This window comes from Peromyscus maniculatus, chromosome 4 (genome assembly GCF_049852395.1).
Source record: "Peromyscus maniculatus bairdii isolate BWxNUB_F1_BW_parent chromosome 4, HU_Pman_BW_mat_3.1, whole genome shotgun sequence".
NCBI classification, from domain to species: domain Eukaryota; kingdom Metazoa; phylum Chordata; class Mammalia; order Rodentia; family Cricetidae; genus Peromyscus; species Peromyscus maniculatus.
The window spans coordinates 129,922,065-129,933,550 of record NC_134855.1 but is presented as its reverse complement, the minus strand read 5'-3'; the positions used below and the strand labels follow the sequence as shown (position 1 = coordinate 129,933,550).

Genomic DNA, 11,486 nt, shown 5'->3' with positions numbered 1-11,486 from the left:
ACTTCTGACTGGTCTGTTCTCTCTGTTGGCCAGGTCCAGGGAGCTGGTCTGTAAATGAATTCTCACGAGTCCAGAGCCATCAACTGTAGCCCAGTCCTGACAGATGACAGCTTCCCAGGTGAGACTGTAGACACCACAGAACCAGCCCTCGCTGTGGTGGACACACCGGCTGGTGACAGTGGTTGCGCTGTGGCTCACGGCCATGCCTGCAGATCCCCCAAGCCTGTCAGCACTGTGGGGTTCACTATGCTCTGTGATTCTAGGCTGCTCGGTCGCTTCAAATGCATCTCCCCTGAAGCAGTGATGTTCAGCACTTGCTCCCAGGAGCCTGCTAGTCACTTTTTTTTATCAATAGTCAATTCCTTGGTGATGGGGGCCTCTGCTGAGGGACCCCTTTTTGCAATGTGAATCCTTGTCACTCACTTTGAGGTCACTGTGACATCATGCCTCACACTTCTACAAAATTGATTTAACACACATATCTTTTTGTAGTAAGGAACATTAGATGGGATGCCATGCTACGCAAAGGATCATTTGAAACAGTCAAGTCACCACCCAAAAGCTCAACAGGTTGGGAAAGCTGAGCGGGAGGCGATGCCGATCTGTCCGGCCTTAGCTGGGAACTTGTGCTCAGGTGACTCATGTTATCACCACCCCTTGCCTAATCTCCCCATTCACACTCTCGTTGGTGTCGATGTGGAGTTCAGACAAATTTTACTTGCACAGAACCTGTAGGGACTGACTGGAGTTTAATATGCTCAGTCCTCAAATCTGGGTGGCTAAGTGGGGAAGTGGGGCAGAGGGCAAGTACGGGAGCTTGTGCCACTCACGAAATGTGGGCGCTGGGGTCTCCCTGCCAGGCTTGAGGAAGGACGCAAGAGGGACAGCAACAGTAACAGTGGCTGTGACGTGTCAAGTCCCAGCCGTGTGTCTGCCTGGCATCCTTCTCTGCTCCCTTCCACCAATGGCACACTCTCTCTCACGAAGCCGGTTTCAGAGAGACAGCTCCATCTGCACAGCCAGGATTAAGATCTTTCCAACCAGACAGGCCCAGCTGGGTCTCCAGCTCCCATGTAGCGCAATCCCACGCTGACCCACCTTAGTGCCTCTCCTATTTCCTATCTTGTCTCGGATCCATTCTCACAGGACAGCTGGCTGCTAGTCTGCCATACTGTGCTACCCAATAAGTCGATTTGCCGTGATCACAAACAGGCATCAGGAGCCTTTATGTTTTTGGTTGTTTGTTTTTTTATTTACTGGGGGATTGGACATGCATGCCATCATGCCTGTGTGGAGGTCAGAAGACAACTCAGGAGTCAGTTCTCTCCTTCACCGTTTATGATCCAAGGATCAAACTCAGGTTGTCAGGCTTGGTGGCAGGTTTCCTCATCCTCCGAGACATCTCACCAACCTTTGAAACAGCTTTGCCGAATGCTTGGGGGGAAAGTAGAGCCTTGGGAAAGACCAGTGTCAATTCAGGGTGGGGGCAGGGAGGATCTTGAATCCGTCTCCGAGGTCACCTCCCACACAGGGTTAAAACAGCTCAGCATCCTTCCGGCTGAGCGGAAGTGAGGTTCTGAGAGGCGAGTGGGCTCCAGGGGGATGTTTTTCTTCTCCATTTGTCTGCTTGTGGCTGGCCCATAAAATCCACCGGAACTCCATGCTGGACTGAGGAATTCCCGCTGAAGGGGCTGTGGAGAGTCCAGGCTGGGGGTGGGGTAGAGCCAGCAGGGATCTAACAGACTACCTTTGAGGTCCCAATTCCCGGCCAGTGATCTCTTCCACAGACCACCTCGGATTCCTGAGGAGACAGAGCAAGAGGATACAAGGAAGAAGTGATCCCTTCCTTACCTGTTCTCAAGTGAGCGGAGACAGGAGGAGTTGTTACCAGCCACTGGCCTGTGCCTCAGGTCCCTCTTCTAAACCGCAAGCATCTCTGCCCCATGCCCTCTTCTGTGCAGAGCCCACGGTAGTACTCTGTCTATCTAGCAGGTATCTCACAGGCATTTCCCACCTGGAAAAGACAAGGCAAATGTCAACCTATGGCACGTGGATGGGGTGCTCTGCCCCACGTCACCCACTGTAAAGAGCAATGCAGAGTTCCAACCTAGACAGCAGGTGCCAGGGTCTACCTCACCACCTTTCCCTCTCTCATTTCTGCGCATGTGCAGCCCCAGTCTCTGTCCCCAAGGACATGGTCATTTAAGATGCTGCTTGTGCTTGCCTCCTCCAAGAAGCCTGCCTTGGCTCACCAGGTGGGCTGCCTACACACCTGAGATGTTTGGCCACTGGGCTCTGAGCCCCTGGGAGCAGAAACGGTTTTAAGTCCATGCCGTATCTCCAGCACCATTCCACACAGCCGTCTTCAGCTGTCCCAGAGATGCAAAGTGTTTGTGATGCTTTTAGAAAGTGGTCCCCCTAGAGAAGTGAGGGGGGGGTCTGTGTCCACTCTACTCGAGTCTGGGTGGGCTTTGTTGCCTTTGACCAACGCAAAGGGCCAGAGGTGACTCGATGACATTTGAGGTGGTTCCCTGGCTGTCCAGTTCTCAGAGTACAGAGCTACAGAAAGGCCAAGTGCTCTGAGGGTGCCCAGACCACTGGCTCGGCTGCATGGAAGCATCCCTGTCATTAGTCTTGTTTGCTAAATCATCTGGTCCCGAGGCCCCTGACAATTGTAACTGTCACCTGTAGACTCTTATCCAGCCTTTGAGGTCCAAGATCCCTTAAGGTTACGACAGCTCCATCCCTGCTGTGCCCAGCCTGAACGCACGAGCTGATGAAATTGGTGTCATGTTGAGATGCTTTGTATGCATGCAATCACTGCTACCATGGGGACCTGCTCCTGCCTCTCCTGGGAGGATTCCTATAGCCCAGTTGGTCCATGGTCCCCCATTGCACTCTGTTCACTGTGCAGTGTGTTGCTGACTTGGGGGCCACAGAAATCCTCTGGATGCCCCCCCCCCAAAACCCTCCTTTGGTTCCCAGATCACTGGAGCAACAACCAGATTATGACCACACAGGGCTCCTGACCTGTGCAATGGTCCCCTTTCCTGGGTCCCGCACCTCTCTCCTGGGTCCTGCACCTCTCTCCTGGGTCCCGCACCCCTCTCCCGGGTCCCACTCTCTCTGTTTGCCAGTGTTCTCCAACTACACTGGTCTCTGCTGCTCCTCAAACACCATGTGCTCTGCTAAAGGCCCATGCACTTGTGCTGGACAGTGCTCCATGGCACGGAGAGTCCTCCTGGCCCAGTCCCTCATCTGTCAAGTATCTATGTTGCCTTCTCTTTGTTGTATTTAACCCCATAGCTCTTAACTGCCTAAGACATGAGGCTGTATTTACACATCCATTATTCCTTCTCTCTGCTCTGCATCATCCTCTCCATCCCAGAAAGCCAGCCATACATGGTGGGAATCTTCACCTATTCATGTCTTACCCTCCCCTGAGTAAAAGATGAACTGAGGGAACCCGAGGGATGCTGGTGTCTTTTCTGCTCTCTGTCTGGGGAGGTGGATGGAGCTTTGAAAAGGGTACAGTGGAGAGGCTGGGCTTGCCTGATATTGCCAGGATTGAAGAACACTCCATGGAAGGGGCAGCATTGAGGGCCCTGAGGACAGGAAAGGCCGGGAAGCCTTTGAAGCTGCACACCCAGGCATCTCCCATGCTGCCCTCCTTCCTGCTCTGTCTCCAGCCTTGCCCATAAACAGGATCTCCAGGCAACTGCCCGAGAGCCCTTCCAGGGCTCCAAGGGCCTGGACTGGCTCCTTCCTGTGTTGTAAATTAGTTTTCTTATAACTGCAACATCCTGCAGTTACCGAGGGAGTGAGGCAGACAGATCTGTAGGGAAGAGCTGTGCCTGGCCCAGAGCAGAGTGCCACGTCTCTGTTGCTTCTCGGAGAAATGGGGCTGACAGGAGTGTAGGCTGCAAGGTAGGCTGCAGAGTGTGAAACGCCAAAATCTTTGTAAACAGAAAGGCTCTGGGGACCTGTGAGTGGGAACAGGCACAAGGGACAAAGCCCAGCTGGGGATCTTACACAGGCCACCAACAATGAGTGCTGCTGAGGGATAGGAACCACAAAATTCTTGGTGCCCAGAGAGCACACAGTGGGCGCCAGTTAATTAACAGTAAGCATCACAGAGATGGGTTGAATCAGATGTTCATGAGAGACCTCTGGGAGAGGGGGACTGGAAACCTCAGTTTATATGCTCCTGAGGGAACAAGGACATTTGTATATATTTCAGTATAGCCATAGAAACTTACTTCCATGCCCCCAGCAAGCCCATACCTGGGGCATGAGTGGAGTGCAGTGTTGGAACAACCGTATGCATTCATTGATAACATGAACATGAGCACATATATGCTGTGGGATATCTTTCTGTATGCTGTGAATGTGTGTGGCTCTGATTGGTTGATAAATAAAGCTTTATTGGTCTGTGGCAGGGCAGGATGGAGCCAGGCAGGAAGATCCAAGAGAGATAGTGAAAGGACAAAAGAGGGGCAGGAGAGACGCCAGCCGCCACCAGGAGAAGCAGCTGCCAGCAGACTGGTAAGCCACGAACACGTGGCAAAACATAGATTAATAGGAATGGGTTAATTTAAGAAGAAAGAGCTAGTTAGCTAGAAGCTTGAGCCATAGGCCATCCAGTTCATAAATAATATAAGCCTCTGTGTGTTTACTTGGGTCTGAGTGGCTGCGGGACCAGGCGGGACACAGGAAAACTTATGGCTGCACACACACAACCTATACACGTAGAAAGCAACAATACACTCAGCAGGATGTTGTATGCCACCAAGACATGCCTAAGGAGCCCTGCAGAGTGGATCCACAGAGGCCCAGAAAGTGGGAAGGGAGCCAGGTAGGAACTAATGTGGTAGGACTGGAGAGCCACATCGGCGACACACGTCTTCCAGCAAGGCCTCTTCATCCTCCCCAGACAGCCACCAACTAACAACTCGTATTCAAATGCATGCGATTCATGAGGGGCATCTCATCTAAGCCACCCCAAGGGATCTGAAATTGTCTCTTATAGAAACCCAGGAGCAACTGTCAAGATAAAGAGAGAGAAACACAGCACAGCAGGGACATGCAGGATCCAACAGTGATTATCTGTCAGGAACTAAGTTTCTTTCTAAAACTCAAGTGTCTAGCCGGGTGGTGGTGGTGCACACCTTTAATCCCAGCACTTGAGAGGCAGAGCCAGGCAGATCTCTGTGAGTTCAAAGCCAGCATGGGCTACAGAGTGAGTTCCAGGAAAGGCACCAAAACTACACAGAGAAACCTTGTCTTAAAAAACAAACAAACAAACAAAAAACAAAACTCAAGTGTCTACATTTAATTTTTTTTCTCTTTCTTTTAAAGATTTATTTTAGGGTGTAGTGGCTCATGCCATTAATCCCAGTACTTAGGAGGCAGAGGCAGGAGGATCTCTGTGAGTTTGATGTCAACTTGGTCTACATACTGAGTGAGTTCCAGAACAGCCAAAGCTACATAGTGAGACCCTATCTATAAAAAAAAAAAAAAATCATTTTATGTAGTTGTTGTTTTTTTTTTTTTTAACTCTTTGTTCTTTTGGAGGACCCGCCACCTAGCTCCCAAATAAATATACACAGAGGCTTATTCTTACTTATAAATGCCTGGCCTTAGCTTGGCTTATTTCTAGCCAGCTTTTCTTAACTTAAATTATCCTGTCTACCTTTTGCCTCTGGACTTTTGTCTTTGTCCTGTATACCTTTCTTTACTTCTTATTCTGTGGCTTGCTGTGTAGCTGGGTGGCTGGCTTCTAGATCCTCTCAGATTTCTCCTCCCATTTATTCTCTCTGCCTGCCAGCCCCACCGATCCTTTCTCCTGCCTCGCCATTGGCTGTTCAGCTCTTTCTTAGACCAATCAGATGTTTTAGACAGGCAAAGTAACACAGCTTCACAGAGTTAAACAAATGCAACATAAAAGAATGTAACATATCTTTGCATCATTAAACAAATGTTCCACAGCAAAAGTGAATGTAACACATCTTAAAATAGTATTCTACAACAATTTTACTTTTACTTATGTGTATATGGAGGGGGCATTGTGTATGTGAGTGCAGGTGCTAACAGAGGCAATAGAAACCTTAAGGCAGGGACCATCAGGGGAGCAAGGGCCAGGCCCATTCCAAAATCTCAGGCTTTGCCACCACTGCCACGGCCACTGCCACCATTCCTACCCTGTGTCGGTGGTGCACAGGTGGCTTCCCACAATGCTTAGGGCATAGGAAGAGAGTAGACATTGATGGGAAAGGACAATGAAACCAGGTGTACGGACCTGAAAAAGGAGCTGAACTCAGAAGCAGAGAGCGAGTGTAGGGGAGACCACACTGGAGAGAAGTGGCCTTAGCTGGGCTCTCTAGGAACAGTGCAGTGAACTCTGGCTGTCGGTCCTTTCCCCCTGTGCTCTTGCCTGCTTCTCAAGTTCCTCGTCATCTTTATGAGATAGGGTTTTACTCCATAGCCCAGTCTGGCCTTGAACTTGTGGCCAACCTTGGACCTCAGTCTCCGGAGTTCTGGGGTTACAGGCATGAGTTATCATACCTTGCCATCTCCTGTCCTAACCCCTTGAATAGTGCTGCTGCTACCCCAGAAATCCACTGGTCCTACCTTTGAGGCTTTGCTCTCCCCAGGGAGAGTCCTTTTCTCTTTTCATCATTTTAGGGGCTCCTACACATTCATCAAAACACAGCCTAGAGCCTCCAACCTCAGTGAAACCTTTTCCAGGAAGCCACGACTTTGGACTTCCTTTCTGGTTCGTTCTGGAGGCAGAAATTGAGTCTTGCTCAGGAGTCCTCAACCTATGGGTTGTGACCCCTTGAGTTTTAACGACCTTTTGGTAGGGTCAAATGTCCTGCATATCAGATATTTACATTACAATTCATAACAGTGGCAAAATTATGGATATGAAGTAGCAGTGAAACAGTTTTCTGCTTGGGGTCACACAACATGAGGAAGTGTATTAAAGGTCTCTGCCTTCGGAAGGGTGAGAACCACTGCTCTGGCTTATCTCCTTCTTCCCCATGTGAGTGCAGAGCCTGACCTATGGTAGGCTGTCCAACAGGACAAGGATTCCTCCCATTTTGCTCACCTTTTTATGCAGGAAGCATTTGAAATTGAATTTTTCATTAGCATACAAAAGAGAAGGCAGCCGCAAACCAGAGAAGCAATTCCATTCAAGTCCTGCTTACCCAACCAGTTGGGGTGGGGGTGGGGCACATGGAGGGTTACTTTCCGCAGAGGTGACTCTGGAAGCTGCATCACAGAAAGACCCACAATGGCATGGGTGATAACCACCAAAAGCTGCCTTGTTGGAGTCCTCTCTTCTGTGAGCCTTCCCCTCTTCCTCTGTTTCAGCTGCTACTGAGGCCATGTGTGTCTGGGCCGACGCGAGGGAGTGTGGTCAGGGGAGGCTTTGATGACTCCCCAGCACTTTTATGAGGGATTATAAATAAGCCCATCTGTGAGAGTCTCATTCCAGGAACCATGCTGCTAACAAGCATCAGCACCACCATCAACCACTGCTACCACCACCACCACCACCATCACCACCACCATCACTACCACCACCACCACCACCACCACCATCACCACCACCACCACCACCACCACCACCACCACCACCACCACCATCACCACCATCACCACCACCACCACCATCACCACCACCACCCCACCACCATCACCGCCGCCACCACCACCATCATCACCACCACCATCACCACCACCACCACCACCACCACCACCACCACCACCACCACCACCACCATCACCACCACCCCACCACCACCACCACCACCCCACCACCACCACCACCACCACCACCACCACCACCACCACCATCACCACCATCACCACCACCACCATCACCACCACCACCACCACCACCACCACCACCACCACGACCACCACCACCACCCCACCACCATCACTGCCACCACCACCACCGCCACCACCACCATCATCATTATCTGTGAGCTTTACCTCTTCCAGCTGTGTGACTTTGGGCAAGACACCCAGCCTCTGGGGGTCATCCACACAAAGAGGGAGGTAGTCACACCTTCCGGGGTGGTTGTCAGGATGGGATGCAGTCACATGGTGTCACCCAGGCATACTGAATTGTCGTTACATCAATTGGACACACCCACAACTGGCTTTTGCCTGGCAATGTCGGATATACAGAGAGGCTAGAAGGCTGCCCAAAGCATTGTGTGCCCTGGCTTCGGACTCCTTAAATGCCCATGTTGTTCTGCTCGGTGCATGTTTTTGCCGAGTGGCCAGCAGTTGCCGGCACAGTTCCTCCCAGCCATAGGTTAACTCATGCATCCTGTTTTCTAGAAAGCAAAAATGTACTCTTATAAGATCACACCACAGACACAAAGCCTGGGCACTGACACACGGATGTGACACTTTACCAGTTTGTCCGCCCAGGTCCTCCAGCAAACCAGTGACACATCCGATCCAGATCCAGAGGTAGAGGGCTTCTTTCTTTTTTGTTGTCATTCTGTTTTTTTGGGACAAGGTTTCTCTGTGTAGCCCTGGCTGTCCTGGATCTCTCTCTGTAGACCAGGCTGGCCTCGAACTCACAGAGACCTGCCTACCTCTGCCTCCCAAGTGCTGGGATTAAAGGCGTGTACACCACTGCCTGACTATTTTAATTTTTTTTTTCATTTAGTTTTTAAGATCTTTTTTGTCTCCTTTCTCTGGAACAGTCTCTTAACTTTTCTTTGACTTTTACAACCTTGATTCAGTCATTCGTTTGGTTTTGAGGCAGTACCTTGGTATGAAGCTCCAGTCTCTGCCTCCCCAGGACTGGGATTTCAGACACACCCTGCTTGACAATATTTGGAGACTACAAATCAGTTGATTCTTCTGTTATTTGTTCATGATTAGGTTCAGAGCAGGAAGCCTGTGGGGGGAGGGGCACATGGTGCTGCTTCGTCCCATTTCTCATCTATTCAGTTTGGCCAGCGATGAAGGTGGCATCTGCCTGGCGGCTCTCATACTTCCTGCCTCAATGACATCAGATGTCATTGTGATCTGGGCAAAGAAAGTGCCAGCAAGGAGCAAGAATTCAGCAGAGTGCAGCCAGGCAAGCCTCCCTGCCATGCCCAGGCAGGCCTCTTCCAACACCCCTACCCCACCCCCCACCTCCCACCCCGTCTCTAGATACACAGGCGAACTAAAATACCCATAAGTCTGCTTGTAAGACTCAGCTGAATGCAGCATTTTCCTATCCCTTGCTTTATTTTGCTCAAATTTTGGAGTCCTTTTTGTACCTAAAAAGAGAACTCTTATTTGGCATAGGCCTTCAGGACCCCCTGTGGTACCATACCAGGTAGTGCAGCCTTTGCCCTGGCCCTCCTTACTGGGCGTGAAGTCCAGGCCCTCACACATGTAGACAAGTACTCGACCACTAAGCTATACAGCCCTTCACTTCCAAGAGTAAAGAACCTGAGGTTCAGAGAGAGTAAATGACGGGTCCTCAAGGTCAGAGACCACGTGAGCCTGGAAACCAGCTTGCTTGCCCACCTCCCACCTCCTCACACAGGGAGCCCACAGGTCTCAGCACTGAGATCTGGGCCTTCAGGGGCGGGGGCTCCCTTGCTACGGGCTCCACCTTGGAGCCCACCCTTAGTCTGGCTGTTCTCTTCTGCCTGGCTATGCCTGCCAGGTCCCCTTCTTGCCTTTCATTAGGGACTCCCCTCCAGCGCCCTGCTGTGTGGGTCTTGGGAGCCCCATTGATCCTCTGACAGTCCAAGACAGATTGGCCAGCCTGTGTACTCAGGTGCAGCATGCGCACATGGAAGCCAGATGAGGAGGCACTGCGGGGGCCGGGGGCCCACTGTGATGGGAGATCGAGCACCGAGGAGGGTAAGACAGAGCACCCTGGACACCTGCCTGCTCCCCCCACAATTCACATCCTTCCTGAGATTCCCTTTTCCCCCTCTCACCAGGCCTGGGCAATGCAGGACCTGAAGCAAATGGACTTAGCCAGTATTGCTTTGGAAGACCTGGGTGTGTAGCTGAGAGTAGCTGGGATATGGGGGCAAACCTGAGTTCAAAACCAGTGCAGATTTTCTGCAAAACTGGTGGATGGAAGCTCTTCATAAGCCTCAGTTTCCCCAGGGGAGTGAGGAGGAAAATAGCCTCCACAGGGTCCGGCAGGCAGAGGGGCGTGGCCAGCAAATGTCCCCTCCCCCTTCGCTGGCTTCTTAGGACTCCCTATTGCAGTTTCCTGTCCAGCTGTGGAAGCCCCCAGACGCAGTGAACCCATCCAGTTCTCCCTCGCCTTGCAGGCATTTGCTCCCATAGCTTCGAAAGGGCAGTACGGACCTCAGAATGAGGGGTCTGCCCAGATGCCCCATGACACTCCAAGAAGCCTTTTGAGGGTACCATGGGATTCTAGCCCTGTGTACCATGCAAAGGGGCCTGAGCCCAGAGGGGACATTGAGACGGGGTTGCCTGAAGATAGGGACCTCAGTGAGGGAGGAAGTCTCAAGCAGCCGATGTGAGCAAGAGAGGAGACCCAGGCTTCGGGGAAATAAGCAGGGACTCCTGTGGGGTCCAAGGGAGGCTGTGTAGCAGGCCACGGCTCAAAGAGGACAATGGGGACAGAGAGGACGGCACTCAAAATAGAGTAAGGCTCAAACCAGGAAAGGACCCCGGGAAGGTCTCTGGGAAAGGCAGAAGGTACCCTGGCTTTATAGATCAAGAGGAGGAAGGTTGTATGTAGAGGGCTGGAGTGGGTGACTACCGAGAAGCCCTGGGGCAGCCTGGGCTTTCTTCCCAGCTAGACTTTCAGTGTACTGGGGTTAGTGAACAGTGGGATCCAGCTTCCTGAAGTTTGCATTTGGTGCCACTGTGGCAGGCAGCCGGTACCAGGGCGACCTCCGGGGAACAGAGGTGAAATCACTGCTTCATGTCCCTGTGCCTTCCCTGCAGATGAGCGGACAATCTTGACCCCAGGAGCAGCAGCATCACTAACCTCCACAAGGCCAGGGCCTGGGGGGAGGGTCCTGGAGAGGGCACAGGGGCCGTGTCTTGGTGGGCCTTCAATGATGTGTGAGCTGACCCTGCAGAGATGGAATGGAGCAGAGCCACTGAACTGGGCAGCAGTCTTTGGCTGATGGTGGCCACGCTGGGCTCAGGCCACCATGCTGTGCTGGCTCTGCCCTTCCAAGCTCACACGGGGACCTCTAGCATGAACTAAGGTAAGGCAGCGTCACAGTAGGGGCAGCCATGCTGGGGCATGAACCCTTTAGGCCCAATCCTACGGGTCTGGCAGTCCCTCCGGCCCCTTAGCCATCTCTGCAGGGATGCTGGTATGTTTGGTGCCCCCAGCAGGGCTGGAGGGTGAGACTTAAGTATAAATAAATAAACAGGCAACAGATGGTGTTGGGGAGGGGGCAGGCCAGGGCCTCTCACTTCTCCCTGGGAAAACACTGCTGGCCTGGCAAATGGAT

General features: G+C 51.9%; 1 long non-coding RNA gene across 1 annotated transcript; it reads right to left on the bottom strand.

Moving 5' to 3' along the window:
* Positions 1–1,255: 1,255 nt before the first annotated feature.
* LOC121828897 (uncharacterized) lies at positions 1,256–8,978 on the bottom strand. The gene is made up of 3 exons (XR_013050862.1): positions 8,798–8,978; positions 1,889–2,014; positions 1,256–1,801 (listed from the first exon to the last, which is right to left on the bottom strand). It is a non-coding gene; the product is annotated as an uncharacterized LOC121828897 (long non-coding RNA).
* Positions 8,979–11,486: the final 2,508 nt, after the last annotated feature.